This window comes from Haliotis rufescens, unplaced genomic scaffold, assembly GCF_023055435.1.
Source record: "Haliotis rufescens isolate VD_foot unplaced genomic scaffold, xgHalRufe1.0.p SCAF_7, whole genome shotgun sequence".
Classification (NCBI taxonomy): Eukaryota; Metazoa; Mollusca; class Gastropoda; order Lepetellida; family Haliotidae; genus Haliotis; species Haliotis rufescens.
In genome coordinates, this window is record NW_025964361.1 from 9,709,411 (window position 1) to 9,726,487 (window position 17,077).

General features: G+C 41.4%; 1 protein-coding gene across 2 annotated transcripts in view; it reads right to left on the bottom strand.

The window, feature by feature from the left end:
• Positions 1–6,719, bottom strand: part of LOC124128339 (rho guanine nucleotide exchange factor 17-like) — a 122,755-nt gene extending 116,036 nt beyond the window's left edge. Inside the window, exon 1 of one of the 2 annotated variants that reach the window (XM_048387276.1) lies at positions 6,484–6,719. The gene's annotated coding sequence lies outside the window, so the exon portion shown is untranslated. Of the gene's footprint in view, positions 1–6,277; positions 6,351–6,483 lie in introns of those variants that run through there. The other variant, XM_048387277.1, reaches the window with a different exon arrangement.
• Positions 6,720–17,077: the final 10,358 nt, after the last annotated feature.

A 17,077-nucleotide genomic window follows, 5' to 3' on the forward strand; every position in this document is an offset into this window, starting at 1 on the left:
AGTTTTATTATCAATTTGTTGTGAGTGGAAAGCTACACTTGAAGTCTATTTTAGTGGATCATGAATTCAACTCTAGAAGTAGGCATTTAATGACTTAATATGCATTTTCACAGGGCAGCAGAAACTATGTCCTGACAAAAAGATATTAAGAAACGAGGATCTTCATGTGGTGACTCTTCATCATGGTAATCAGACAAAGGGATTTTCTCTTTCTTAAACAAAGCATCTTCTGCTGTAGGTCTCTAGATACCTGTTAAAGAAGGGGAGGTGAAATGGGAGCTCAACGTCACGTTCAAGATTATTGCACTTTACTAAAATAGCAACATGCATGCGTGCAGGTTTACTTGCAAAACGTGTCTGGATTCTTTCTGTCTATATGACAATCTCATTAAATTCAGATCTTAGTTCTTGCTGCCACTAAAAGAAGATCTGAGGACATCCCAGTAGGGGTCACTTCAGAACGACCTTTCATCCGACCAATCAGAACATCACTTACCAGATCAGGAAAGTGACAGTTGGAATGAGTTTTCTAATCATGCAACCTCGAAAGATGTAACATGGGGTATTCTGGCATCAGTTACGGGCTTTACAACTAAATCCATACAATTTAGCCCATCTATTAGCCATTCCAGAATGTTCTTTTGTTCAGTTTTCACATGTTTAAACGAGAATTTGTCAAAATGCTTCTAAGTGTATTCGCCAGTTTGAAACTAGTGCCGTATGGCACGAGAAAGCTGCCTTCTGATTGGCTAATGTAGAGATTCCACTGGTCAGTCAAAGTTTGTGAAAGGTTGGTCTGACGTAACCCATAATGGGATGTCCTCAGATCTTTGTTTAGCAGTAAAGAGAACCAAGATGTGATTTTAATGAGATTGCATGTATAAAATTATATCTGCCAACATTTGGAATATTGCTACAATATTGAGACCAGCATCACTTCGGGCTTTCCTACCACATCAAGCTGACACGCCGTGATATTACTGGACTACAGTTCAAAGCAGTGTAAAACCCAACTCACTCACTCACTATCAATACAACTGAATACTGTTCATTACAAATGGTAGGTGACTTCTTAACACTGCAAAAGACTTGTAGTCATGCATCACTTTCAGACAATGGTAATGTTAAACTCCTGACATCATATCTACACCTACACTTCAAAATTAATGTCCCAGCATAACATGCATACAAAATAAATGAATATGCAATACAAAACCATCTTCCCGAGGCAAGGTAGTTAACTGACTATAAAAGTCCAGTTTCCACCCTTGCAGAACTAGGCTGGAATTTCTGGGCTCGATCGTAGCGCCACCAGTGGTTATTACGAGTTATGCCCCTTCTATGCCTCTGCTACTGACCAATCAGATTCCGCCTCTTGTATCACTTGCATTTGCTTCAAACAAAATGGCGGTCCCCAGTCAAGATGATCTGATCAATAATCAAGATCTATATTGTGATAAAACGGGTCTTACATCGCAAAGTGCATCAAATCATGTGAGATCCTTGATTAAAAACATGAAAAGATTTGGAAAATATCTGTTGACGCCGAGTTGGTGGTGTTTTGTGATAAAACGGATCTTACATCGCAAAGTGTATAAAAACACGTGAGCTACTTGATTAAAAACATGAAAAGATTTGGAAAATATCTGTTGACGCCGAGTTGGCACATGTTTTGTAAATCATGCAACCGACCAAAATCTGCACGACAGTTTACGAACCGGATTTCGATTTCGGTTCGCGATTTTGATTGGGCTATGCACTTACTCATTGGTCCAGCCAAACTATAACTCCATAATAGTTAAAAGTCAGTTAACTCACTTGCCTCGGGACCTGTAAGCCCGAATATTGTCAAAGGTAATACAACTCCTTGAAGTATAAACCAGTATGCCATCACTTTCCACCAGTCACTGAGCTTCTGCCCAATCTGCCTGCAACTTGGGTTACTTTTTCTAAGGGGAATACTTGCATGCACAATGCATGACCGAACATGAAATATCACACTTGTCAGAGGGGTACACAAAGTATGTGATCTAGACTACCAGTTGTCAGACTTTCATTTTTGTGGAAGCCTCAGTGGCTGAGGGTTAGATCGCTGTCTTAGTGTGCTGGCGATTAGGTGCCTCACTCTGACAGTGTGGTTTCAAACCCAGATGGGACACAACCGAAGAAAAAAAAAATACAAGAGTCTGTCCTTTACTAAGAAAGACTTTACATCAAACTGCACTTCATGTAATTGTCCGTCCATTCTCATCCTCAGTAAGTGACTAACTAAACCAAGTACAAAACCATGCAAGGAACCTAAACCAAAATCTTGATACTTTCAACGTCAGCTTGTCATGTTATAACCTTGTATGAGTGCGGTTTATCATTGCTGATGCTGCAGTTATCAATATTCCAGATAAATCATGGTTTTTCGTTTGTTGTTTAACGCCGCACTCAGCAATATTCCACCTATATGACGGCGGTCTGTAAATAATCGAGTCTGGACCAGACAATCCAGTGATTAACATCCTGAGCACAATCCACGCAATTGGGATCGATGACATGCATCAACCAAGTCAGCGAGCCTGACCACCCGATCCCGTAAGCGCCTTTTACGAAAAGCATAGTCGCCTTTTACGGCAAGCATGGGTTGCTGAAGACCTATTTTACCCCAGATCTACACGGGTCTGAGATGTATCATGGCCTAGCAATAATGATATCTAGACCAGACAAACCAGTGACTGAAAACAGGAGTGAATATTGTTTTATGCCGGTGTTAGCAATATTCCAGCAATATCGTGCAGGGACACCTCAAGTGGCTCCACACTTCGTACTTATGAAACTGAGCCCGGGTTTCCTGCGTGCCGATGAAACACTTTAACCACTTGGCTACGAGGCCACTGAAAACATGTGCAATGATCCATGTCATCAGCCTACATAAGACACATATTTAGATAAGTCACAAATCCCAATCACATAATCCTCATTAGTTGTACGACCAGCATGACACACTGGGATCAACTCTACCCTGGAATACCCACAGGTCAAATATATACAGCATTAGATATGTTAGAGGGAAATATTTGATTTTCACTATTTGATTCAGTGCTTTCATTTTTATTAGTTGGTTTACTAACAATGTGGCCTAAAATCCAATGTAGGTGGTCGGGAAATAAATATAAATAATTTTCAACTTTAATTTTGTAGAGCTACTAATGTTGGGAAAAATCTGTCATGGAAGTACAACTCCGAAACATTTACCGAAAAATAATTGATTGGTTGTTTTTGTTAGAATAAAGATTTTTATAAGTATCATTGACCATTTCTTACAAACAGCAATGATAAAATCTTGTGCTATTGTTTTTTTCCTTTCACCTAGATCTAATTGTAAAACAGTTGGCAAAAACAAAAGAACTGTCAACAGTCGTTTTATTTTATTTTTATTTAGGTTCTTTGGGTCAATCTTGTAAACCAACTAAAAACATATTAGGTCATTATAAATGGAAAAAAAGTTTCCTTTTTACAATATTGTATGATTGTGGTTATTGCTGCAGCAATCAATGTTTCAGCAATATCAGCCTGCAAAGACAGGCATCATCTGCATGGTGTGCACATCTTTCAAAATACCGAACTTCTTAAGGAATTGAAAACATTATCTGTCCATTTCATTGCACAGTTTAGTAACACAGACAAGTGCAGCACACAGGACGTTAATCTGCTACAGGTGAGGGAATGTTGTCTTACACTGCTGTCAGCCTTACTGCACCAAAATCATGGCATCCAGTAAATAAGCAAGACTTCGCCAGGTAAAACTGCATCTGATAACATGTGCAACGATCCACAGCACGGGTATTATTACACACAATTAGCCAAGTCACATAGAGTCCATAGTTTACTCTGATCTTAATTGGTTGGTTGGTTGTTTTACGCCGCACTCAGCAATATTCCAAGCTATATGACGGCGGTCTTTAAATAATCGAGTCTGGACCAGACAATCCAGTGATTAATATCATTGGGATCGATGACATGCATCAACCAAGTCAGCAAGCCTGACCACCCGATCCCGTTAGTCGCCTTTTACGACAAGCAGAGTCACCTTTTATGGCAAGCATGGGTTGCTGAAGACCTCTTCTACCCGAGAATCTTCACGGGTCACTCTGATCTTAGACCTGCATGGGGTATTGTTAAGGCCTGGGATGAGTCAAATTTTACTACCCGGGTACCCTATCCCCTATTACCCGACCCACTGCAGGTCTCAAGAGATAGGAACATTTCCAAATGGGAATTGTTTGACCATATCCCTGCAAAATATGTATGTACTAAACAATCTGGTCATGCATACACTGAAGTTGACTTAAATTTTATCTTTATTCAACCATATGAAACGTCATAAGGAATCGGTGCATAGTCAGAAAGAAATGCAAATATTAGTGACTTGTAGTGTTCTAGAGTTCAGGATATATTTTTTTATTAAACAATATATCATGTGACTAAATTCGGCCCAGGGTAGTCCTGCGGGTACCCGGTTACGACTCAGTACCCACCCGACCCGGGTATCCGAGTTGCCAATCCCCGCTGTAGTATTGTGCCTGTACTGACAGTATTCCTATGCTTACACAGTACTAACAACATGTTTTAATTCTGATGTCATACAAGTCAACAACCAAAATGACCTGAGAAGATCCGGGTTAGAATAGGTCTTCAGCAGCCCATGCTGGTCATAAGAGGCGACTATGCTTGTCAGGTCGTCAGGCTTGCTGACATGGTTGATGCATATCATTGTATCCCAATTGCTTAGATCGCTACTTATGGTGTGAATCACTGGATCACTGGATTGTCCAGACTCGATTATTGACAGCTGGAATACTGCTGAGTGCGGCGTTAAACAACAAACAAACAAAACCTACCAAAAGACATAAAGTAGACTGGTGCAATTTTGATAACCATGCTGAACCAATATTTATATGTTTGACCATTACAACATCAGCATCATGTTCAGTATTCCTTGTGAGGTTTTTTTCAAATAACAAAATCATGACAAGTATTACTTTTCACATCTGGTATAAAAATGTTTTCCTTTACATTAATAACAACGTTTATAAAAATATCTCATTCTCATCACTACGCAACAGTGAAATTATAACCGAATCTTACTCTTAAAAATATTTCCCTCTCATATAACGTCACATTCTTGTCCGATTATTTAAAGCTATACAAAATGAGGTCTCAAAACAAGCCAAATTTGGAATTGTTATCAAAACTATCATAATAACAAATAAACATGAAATCTACTCCGAAAACATTTACCCCATAAGGCCTAATTGGAATATTTATTCATTTTTTGCTAGTCCTAACTGACATTAATAGCTACAAGCTGTCGTATCAAATGACATTGTACTCATGATACAGGTGAGTAAAAAACGTTTACTGATAAACTATTGCTCTATAAAACCTTTCATAGCTGACAGAAATGGATTAGTGTTAAAAGCTTTTTATCTCAAACAATGTCACCAGCAATCAGAATACATAATTATATATATCCTCAACAGTTCCAGTTTCTGGTTGAAACTTAATACTTCTACAAGGAATAAATGTCATATGGAATGAATAAAATGAAAATGATCCCATATAACATGTATAATACAGATATAAACTTCAAAACAAATACACTCTTACACATAGTACATACAAGGCAATGAGCCAGTCTAAAACAGTGTAGGTAAATGTTGCCAAAACAGATAGCCCATCATTTTTTCACACATTGTACAACAAAACGTGTACACATTGCAAAATAAACACAAGTTTGTGCTGTATAAGCAATGTATCACCTTTCTGTATTCAAACTGGACTGATTTCCGAGAAATATCCTCAGTATTGCACAAAGTACACCCGTTATCCACTGCACATACACACCAAATACACAGTCGGGGTAGCTTCTCGACCGTAAACTTTGACAGGCGGGTCTCTCATCGATCGATCCACAACATCGGCATCACATTGAAAGTGCATTTAATAAACGAACGCTCCAGACTACAACATACTGCGAGATGTGACCCATTGGAGATGCGAAATAGTGCCTCATTAGAAATATCTTCTGCTTGATGCCAAGCTTGCTTCAAACCCAACATAGCGATAAGCGAACCCTTTCAAAAGTTTGTTTACAAACTCCCCAGGGTAGTCTCCAGCGCTTACCGATTAACAAACACAACAAAATCTTTCCTATCAGCTGAGTATCGTTATAATGCATATCGTGTGTGATATTCGGATACAAACATTGAACGGGCAACTTTCTTACCCGTCAAGGAAAGTCTCCTTACACCGATCTCACGTCAGCCATTCTCAGGTTGGCAGTCATTTTCGACCAAGATTATCTCTTTGTTTTGTGCACATACACAAGGCAATATATCAATATATTGATCTGATATTATCCAACAGGTTCAACGCAAACGCTCGCTGGTCACATAAGCATACAACACGCTGTCGATCAGCTAAAACCCTTACCTCTATTTAGCAAGATGTATGTCCGCCATTTTGGATCCGTCTGTTCCTAAATGTCGACTGCTTTGAGGCCCAAATCTGATGAGTGGGGGGGAGGTATTGTTACCGTAGTCTATCTTATTTGGGCAGCGTTGCACACCGGTGCAGCACCACTCGAGTGTGTGTTGATACTGTCACGTATTTGCGTGGGTGATAAACTTTATATGTATCAAAACGCAAGCAGAGTGATTGTAACAGTATCTTGTCTTGAGATTGTATTGAAAGGATGAATCGCACCACGCGAGCGCCGAGAGCAGTCGATTATATCGTTGACGTCTATACTATCCTATCGTGTTTTAAGACGGATGAGCACCCGCCATTATTTGTACACGTTCTCGTGATTTTTCGTAATAGAAGCAGCATTCATATATAATTATAATGGACTTATTGCCATCCTAACATAGAGGACGGTCGCAGACGATAAAGAGATATTGTCATCAAGGGTGTAGTATTGAGCGCATATCGGTTAGTCTTGACCAGAGCGAAAGTTGGAGGTAGTCCAGTGGTTAAAGCGTTCGCTCGTCACGCCGAAGACCCGGGTTCGATTCCTGACAGGTACATATGCGTGAAGCCCATTTGTGGTGTCCCCAATCGTGATATTGCTGGAATATTGCTAAAGGGGAACTCATTCGCTCATTTATATTATTGGTGTTGTTACAAGCGAAATATCGATGACACGTACCAGGGACGGAACACTTGATCTGTTTAGCCGCCTTTAACGACAGACATTACATACTAGGAGACATTGTTTACTAGGGATCTGTTGAAACAGATTAGAACAGATTATCTAATACATATTCGTAGCTATCTGGGGCCAGGGCCGTTTCCTTACATTGATCTGATCTGCTGTATACGCTGTGCAGATATGCGTCTTTTAGGCGTCCCAGAAGGAGACTGTTGGGTCAGTCCTTGATTATGCTTCTTGGCATCACTTGGATGCTTGCATGCTTCATCAGTTATAGAAATGGTAAACGTCCGAGACCTGCATCACTTATGACTTTCCTGACCCATCAACGTCACACGCCGTGATGTAACTTTATTCACTACCTTCTCTTGGTTGATGCATGTCATCGTGTCCCTATTGCGGGGATCGATGCTCATGATGTCAATCACTGGAATGTCTGGTCCGGATTCGATTATTTACAGACCGCCGTCATATAGCTGGAATATTGCTGAGTGCGGCGGTAAAAACAAACAAACACAATCTTTCTTTGCAAGGTCTCTGCACGATAGAGCCTTATTTAAACATCCGAAACCGTATGTAAGACAATAGCCAGATAGCATCAGCTAAGTGTCCACGTGTCATAACGCTGCTTTTATCCTTGTCATCATCGACGTCCGAGTGTCGTCACTACAGCGTTATCACAAGTTGTATCGTTCACGTTGGCGTAACGTTACCGATGAGGAGATTGATATCCCTGTACGTGACAACATCGTCACGACAGTCACACTGGCGTTGAACGTAAAGTGTAAACTCACACAGAGAACCCGTATTACCTGATCTACGACTGAACGGACATTTGGTATGATGAGTTTGCTTGTGGATTATTATTATTATTATTATTATTATTTTTATTTTTATTTGTTGTTGTTGTTGTTGTTGTTGTTCCTGTATAGTAAGGCCGAGTATAAGTTCAAGTGAAGCTGATGACTGAACAAGATATTACGTCTCGCATTCACAAAGTGCGCAGCCCGAACGAAATGCCAGGCAGCATCGGCGCTGCCATTACCCATACGCCTGTCGCACATTTTTACACCATCTACGGTAAGGGGAGCTTGTGGAGGAAAGTTTGCAAATGTTTATCTGCGGACCCGCCGCCATAGGGAATAGCTACTGGTAGCGAGAGAGAACACTAACTTAGGAAGTTAATCTGAAAAAGGGAATCCTTCAAAATAACAATTTAAAATCTTTAGTTTACTTTTCCATGGATTGGTGTTTTCTGTTTTTTGGTGTAGAATTCCGCTGCGGCAGTAAGCATATACATCGCCCGGATGAGCCGGCCACTGTTGCCTCTTGCCTCGGAAACCGTGGCCGCTATCTCCTAGGCGAGTCCATCACGGGAGGGACGAGTCCATAGGGAACCATTCCTGGAATTTACAAGCATTGCATATTATTCTCAAATACGTTTTAACCAATGTGATAAATTCAAGGTGAATATATTAATTATAGGTAGAATACCAATATTTGTAAACTACACCGCGTGTTATTTTAGTGTTCTCTTTTATGAAGAACCATTCCTGTAATTTCAAACGTTTGCATATTATTCTGAAAGATCGTTTCTCTTCCTAATTCCATATCCCCTGGCACAGAATAGCTATCTTTTGTTTTTACCAATGTGAGAAATTGCAGGTGTTTTTTTTATTATTTGTAGACAACCAATATTCGTAAATATGCACCAGTGTATGTTCTCTATATATATCATTAGGTTTAACCACTGTGATATATTACAGGTGAAGTGTTTTAATAATTGTATTGCCAGCATATGTAAATTTCTCTCTCTAAAACATTAGTTTTACCATAGATTAAATTACAGGTATAAATTTTAATTACAGGTAGACTACCTGTATTTGTAAATTTGCACCAGCGTCTGTTTCTATATATACAGCAATAGTTTTTACCACTGTGATAAACGACAGGTGTAAATCTAAGACTAAGATTAAGACCGCACCGAACTGTGTAGATTTACATGTGTCATATTTATATGTATTGTAACGTCGCACTAGCTAAAACGTGTAACGGTTGCACGTGACCTTATAGTGTATTACAGAAGTTGAAGATAAGATATAGAGGTTTCACTCGGGTATAATCTTGGTTAAAAGGGATGGTCTGTGCCAGCCTGGTGTTTCGGCCTTAATTCCCACGTGACCTGCAGTTGAGATTGTTGGCGTGCATGTTTACCTATATTTGGCAATGGCGCATTTCGTGTACTCCGCGTCAAATAAACAGTTTCATTGGTAAATGGCACTTTGTACTCAATTAAACTCGGTCAGTTGTGCGGGGTGTGCTTTATCTACGGGTCATGACATTGTGCAAAAATCCAAATCACACTACTCGCTCCCACACTGAAGTCTCTCTTGGCGACAAATACATTCCGTCTTGGTACAATTGTAAAATTGTATATATCGAGTTTGTTTCTAATATTAAAGGTATGCAACCTTATTGGTACGACATATAAGGTTTACACATATAGATGTCCTCTTCCTTGTACTTATGCTGTTCAATCCTTTATAAGAGGTATATTTAAGGGACTCTGATCCGAGGGCTCAATCGACTAAAACGGAGGTTCCCACCGACTATAACAGATTGTGTAACAGTATGTACGAAGGTGTTCGGGTAACTACGACTGGTGTCTGTGTGGTTGACACGGGTCAGCATAATTCTTTCAGAAGGAATAACGTGATAATGTATCTTCAAGGAGTGTTCATGTCACCTTCTGGGACGCTATGTGACGCTAGGGTGCCATGTCACTCACTGACTCAGTAGAGATGGAGGTTATCATCATCATCATCATCATCATCATCATCATCGTCGTCGTCGTCACCACCACATCACATCATTATTGTTTTAATACATTGTTGTTGTTGTTTTGATATGTTACAAGTTTATAAACATATATCAGCATGATTCTAAGGCCCTCACGAAACAGGTACAGGTTTTTGTTTTCATTCTGAATTCTTTTAATTCGAATGGGTACCCTGTGACTCGTAAAGGCGCCACTCTGGGGTGTCATGTCCATCTGTATCCCTGTGAGGAAGAGATAAACCCGGGTATGTAAAATCAATGTTACAGTTTCAGATGTGTACATGGATCTAACATCATCACTTCGCTACAGGATCAGTCGGAGAACAACATGAAGCCTTGAACATGTGTCACCGCCACTCTCTCTCTGTGTCCCCCCCCCCCCCCCCCCCAAACTCTTTCGATCCCTCTCTATCCCCCTTCCCTCACTCCCTCACTTAATCTCCCCACCCCCACCATCTCTCTCCCCCTTTCCCCCACCTTTCTCTCTTACCCCCTCTTCTCTCTTTGTCATAAGTAACGTTTAGAGCGTTACTCTCGCATATGTAACTTGCGTTAATATGCAACGTTGGGGCCTACTCTCTCTCTCTCTCTCTCTCTCTTTCTCTCTCTCCTCCCCCCCCTTTTTTTTTTCACTCAAAGATTCACGACAGTATTGTTCGGGTGACCGGAGTAACTCCGACTTATGACTTATGACTCACATATCAGCTCCTCGGCGAGCACTAATGGCACCAGATAAGGAAGGATTACGTCTACTCCAGTAATCCCACCCAGGACTAACACTAATGGCAGTACGCAGGCATACGCACTGATATATGTTATCGTAAATAACAAAAAAAATTAAATTTTTCAGATTGTGTCTTTAACAAAATTGATTCCCGACTTAGGGTCCAGATTATAGCAATATCCCCGTAAGGGCACGTCATAACAGTTTTCGCTGATAACATTTGCTAAACGAAACAACAAAAAATACGCATCGTACGTGTTATAACTTGTCGCCTAGCGTTTTAAACTAAATATTGAGACATGTTTGTGAAATAGATTTTCAACTCAGTGAGTATGTTCTAGCTACAACAACAACGCACGTATTTAATTAGCTAGACAGGTCTAATACTCCCGGCTGAAACGCGCAGGTCAAACATTGACTGGGGTTGAAGGCGAGCACCTTGTACGCAGTTTTAACACTGTATAATTACAACATTCAACAGAAAATTATCACGCGTTGGACGAACTTAATCCAACTTGAATAGCGTTATATCGAATCTCGATTAGACAAACAGTGGTTGTTATTGTTAATGTTTGTAGTATGATTTTATACATAATACCAAATTTAGTTTTGTTTGTTATTTTGAATATACCTTTATTTTCTACCTGTATAAGCGAGCATGGTGTGTGTGTGTGTGTGGAGAGAGAGAGAGAAGGGGGGGGGGGGGGGGGGGGGGGGGGGGGTACCGGGGGTGATTCCATACTTTCTCCAGATGGTTTAATCTTAAGGTCATCAATTATAGGATCCAACAGGAATTGTCGCTATATCCCCCGGGGTTTCGGGAATTATAATCCGTTTAAAATTTTTGCAAAGATGACTTATCAGGATTTCGTTATTTCCGAAATTGATTGTAGTTACATCCATGTCATATTTAAAGACTACACATGCGACTTATGAGATTTTAGTCACATCATCTTTAAAGCTACAGGATTGATAATAATGTCCCGGGTGATACGCCTAGTATTAATATTTGCACATACCCGTATAGCTATGAATAGACAATGCGTTTTAGAAAGTGGTCAAATGTAACGTATATGTTATATCTAGGATTCCACTTTCTTAATAAAGTATACGTTCTGGAGTCCCATCCGGTATTTGAACTGTCTATCCCTTGTTTGTTTATTTGTTGTTTAACGCTGCAACAATATTCCAACTACAGTAAACTACGGTTATAACGAACACGCTTATAACGAACTGACGGATATAACGAACTTACTTTTTTGGTCCCGACTATTTGCTGTAGTTATGCTGTATATATGCTTATAACGAACTACGGTTATAACGAATTAAAATTAGTAGTCCCTTTGAGTTCGTTATAACCGTACTTTACTGTATATGACGACTGTCTTTTAATAGTCCGGACCAGACAATCGAGTGTTTGACTACATGAGCATTGAGTCAACAAAGTCAGGGAAACTGACCAACCGATCCCGTTAGTCGCCTCTTACACGCACGACAAGCATGGGTTTCTGAAGACCTGTTCTAACCCGGATCTACTCGGGTCTGTGTATCCTTAGGGGCGGTCGGGTAGCCTAGTGGTTAAAGCGTTGGCTCGTCACGCCGAAGACCCGGGTTCGATTCCCGACATGGGTACAATGTGTGAAGCCCATTTCTGGTGTCCCCCGCCGTGATATTGCTGGAATATTGCTAAAAGCGGCGTAAAACCATACTCACTCACTCACTCACTCACTGCGTGTCCTTAACGCCAATACTTGCACCGAGTAGCAAACCCTACGTTGTGCTATTTCAAATACAAGTGTTAAAGATATTGCAAGAATGTGTAGCATAATTCATATGTTTACCACCTCAGAGACTAACTTCTTAAACATTATTTGCATTGGGGTATCAAACCGTATGTTGTTCACAAGTGCTATTTCCCTCCAACTGCAAACATATGATAACATTCCTCTGGAGGACCTGTAACGAATCTGTCTTATCGCCGAGAGTGAGTTACCCTCGGCCACTTGACCATCTGGAGCTCATCTTTTAATCCCAAGATTAGGACTATGACCGGTGACCCTTCGTGTCCCAGTGTCCATCTTGACCTCGGCTGACCTCGGTGACCGATTGTTGGTAAGGCTGACAATGCTTGTTTGTTTGTGGAGAAAGAGCGAGAAATGTACATAGATGCATCAGATCATTTCTGAGTGCAAGTTGTTCGACATACACTACGGGCATCTGACCTCTCAGAGAACCCAGACTCGGGTCCACTCGGCTTATTCCGCTACGTAACACTATTGGATTGAGTCGAGTCATTCGGCTCACCTCAATCCCTTAAGGTCATCTCGAACAGCATTGAGAGGAATCCATATTGGAAATGGGTTCTCACTCGTCCACATTACAAAACACAATTTGGCAGTAGTCATGACCCTTATATAAATGTGGCTTAATATCAAATGAAATACCTAATTCGTATTAACCACAGAACAAGCCTTTATTAAAATCGGTCGTCATGTTGAAGAGTGTTGAAATAGGGTTTAACGTCGCATTAAAGATTATGGAACTTTATATAGCGACGTGCATGCACTTGTGTGTGTCTGCTTGTACTAATCCAGATGCTGGATTTATGGTGCAAGCCCACGGAGATACCATGCTACAGTTCCAACACGGATACCCCAATCAGACACAGTATACCGACTGTAAGCCCACCAGTCCTTGTTTTCTCCTCTTATTGGCAAACGCCAGGCAGGGTAACAACAAGTACCATATTGTAACGACTTATGGTATGAACGAAAGGAAAGACCACCTTTCCAAAAATGCGAGATTGTTTTTGTTTTAGGATAGTCTTAGAATTGTTTCTAATTGAACACGCTCACACCAGCAACTGTAAAATTCTATGATACACTTATTAAGGTAAAATACACTGCTCCTTAAGATGTTAGAGTGAGTGAATGTTGTTTTACGTGTTTTACAGTAATTACTGTTATAATTTCGTAGTCCCTTCAGTTCGTTATATCCGAAATACATTAAGTTGAAAATATGATTAAGTTTAATTAAGGGACCAGTGGACTCGACCCTGCATGCAAGGGACTCGATATTATCAATACGATCCAGCACAGTCCCCATTTCAGCCGGAACTAACGCTAAGCATGGGTAAATGGGTGTTAGTCTGCCCCAGAACCCCCACATGGGTAATATGGCCGAGGTGGGTCCACCAACAAATGGAAGGTCTGACGGTGAAATACTCATGGAATACATGTGAGATGCTAAACGATTATGTCTACAGGCGAAGCCCGTTGTCTTGAACTCGGATGTGTCGAATCATGGATTGTGTGGAAGTCACAGTCCACTCCCAGCAAACTCTACATTTACCACTATTTTAACCAGGATGTGTCGGGATGGAAGTGTCGAATTCTCGATTTACTCATTTATGACAAGAAGAGTGAAAATAACTTAAACTAAAATTCAAATCTTTTGAAAAACACAACTTAGCATGCACCAGAGAGAATTCTTGTAAAATGATCGACATGTATCAATTATTGGCGATGGACGCTGGGATCAGTAGTATGTATGGTCTGCTAGAGGTGAGAAGGGGATGATTATAGGCCGCTAGAGCTGCGAATGGGATGAGTGTCGGCTGTTAGAGCTGAGAAGGTTGGTTGGTTGTTTTACGCCGCACTCAGCAATATTTCAGCTATAGGACGGTGGTCTGTAAATAATCGAGTCTGGACCAGACAATCCAGTGATTAACATCATGAGCATCGATCCACGCAATTGGGACGCACCAACCAAGTCAGCGAGCCTGACCACCCGATCCCGTTAGTCGCCTCTCACGACAAGCATAGTCGCCTTTTACGGCAAGCATGGGTTGCTGAAGACCTATTCTACCAAGATCTTCAGGGGTCTAGAGCTGAGAAGGGGAAGAGTGTTGGCTGCTTTGGGTGAGAAGGCCGCGTATCGCTTTTAGTGTAGTAATTCCTGATCTAAACCTGTACACCACTACACAGATGAGTGAGTGAGTTTGGTTTTACGCCGCTTTTAGCAATATTCCAGCAATATCACGGCGGGGACTACACAGATGAGACTAAATGATTTGTATGACTTTGAACCATGTTGTGCAAAGCTTCCTTTCACTATAACCAATCTTTGTGCAGTCTCTTTTCAATGTATGTTTCATCATGTAATTGTATAGTGTATATATCTATGGAGAAGGGTTTTCTAAGTTGTAGGAACTTGTCCCAAGTCCATTTCACTGACGTGAATAGAATATATTTACACTAAAACCCATGCTTGTCATACGACTCTGCATTGCGTGAGGGCGCCGTTGGGTAGCCTAGTGGTTAAAGCGTTCGCTCGTCATGCCGAAGACCAGGTTCGATTCCCGACATGGGTACAATGTGTGAAGCCCAGTTCTGGTGTCCCCCGTGATATTGCTGGAATACTGCTAAAAGCGGCGTAAAACTATACTCCCTCCCTCATTGCGTGCCATCGTTCCCCAGCGGTATGGATCGCCGCTCGTTTAACAATCACTGGTTTGTCTAACCAAGACTATCTACAGACCGCTGCCATATGGCTGCCTGGGATATTGTAAACTGCGGCGTTCAACAACAAACAAACAAACAAACAAACTTAATATCACTACCTCACAGCTGCGATTGTAAAACCTTTCCCTGCTGTTAACACCTCCACTGCATGGTAACCAGTCAGTATATGATTTAAATTAGTGAGAAAAGGCAGACTGTCGGACACAAGGATTACATTTTCGCCCAACCCGCCAAGAAAATCAGACTCCCAAAAGACCAATCTTAAATTGTTGCTGCACCGCTGGACTTTCACCAATCGATGGAGATGAGTTGTTAAAGCATCCACCGTCGCTAGGAAGTGAATTTAATGGATACAAATCGGTAATATCGAAAATGATGAATGATCGTATCATTGTGCAGAATTTACCAACATAATGCGCCGTGTCTGTGCGTTCAGTTAATGTCAGCTCAACCACGAAGGCCCGGTATATGTCCCTATACATAATACCCCATGTGCCAGTATATGATGGCATATACCTACCTATACCCCATACAAAATACCTATCCATGCCTATTCAAAACTGCCCGGTCTAAATACTCATTTTCGTGTAAAAGTGAGTGAGTGAGTGAGTGAGTTGGGTTTAACGCCGCTTTTAACAGTATTCCAGTTATATCACGGCGTGTCAGCTTAATGTGGGAGAAAAGCCCGAAGTGATGCAGGTCTCAGACGTTAACCACTTCGGTGAAACCAACGAGCACGGGTATGGTGCTGACAAATCTAGAAACATAATCGGGGCGAACCGGGATTCGAACTCACAATCATAGGTTTCTGGTGTGCCAAAGGGACGCAACTCTGCACAGCGAATCGCGGCGCCTTAGACGACTGGGCCACCCGTGCCCCTTTGTGTAAAAGGGTCATATGCCAGCCAATACGTGCAGTAGTCCTATAAAAAACAATATACCAAATACGTGCCGATTCAAAACGTCTTATATTCCGGTATAAGAAGGACACATGACAACAATACCTCTACACAGTGTGAGTGAGTGAGGTTGGGTTTAACGTCGTCTTGATCAGTTATCACGGCGTATCAGCTTGATGTAGGGGGAAAAGCCCGAAGTGATGCAGGTCTCAGACGTTTATCACTTTGCTACGCAAGGGAATGGTGCCGACAAACTCAGAAAAATAATCGGGACGAACCGGGATTCGAACCCACGCTCATTAGTTTCTGGCGCACCTAAGAGATGCCACTCTGCACAACGGTGAGGCACATAATGAAAATACACGCGCATAAAACCCATGGCAGAGCACATGTACTGGTACCTAAAAATAAGAGATGCCGTCTATATACGGATGAGACCACATGGCACCATATGCATGGGACACATGCCTAAGTATGAACACTAGAACACATAAACCCAAGAAAGCATATCGGGCAATGGGGATCTGCTGTCATATATTAAATGGTGAGGTGATATTGGGTTTAACGTCGCGTCCAAGATTATTGCACTTATATAGCGACATGCATGCACGTGTGTGTGTGTGTGTGTGTGGGTGCTTGTACTAGTCCGGACTGATGCCGATTTATAGTGCTAGCCCACTGAGATACCATGCCGCAGTTTAACATGAATACCCTACTCAGACACAGTATACTGACTCCGAGCCGACCAGTCCTTGTTTTAGCCCCTAAATGCCGAGCGCCAGACAGGGTAACAACAAGTACCATCTTTTAACGTCTTTTGGTATGACACGGCCGGGGATCGAATCCCAGACCTTCCGCTCTCCGGGCGGACGCTCTACATATTTTAAAT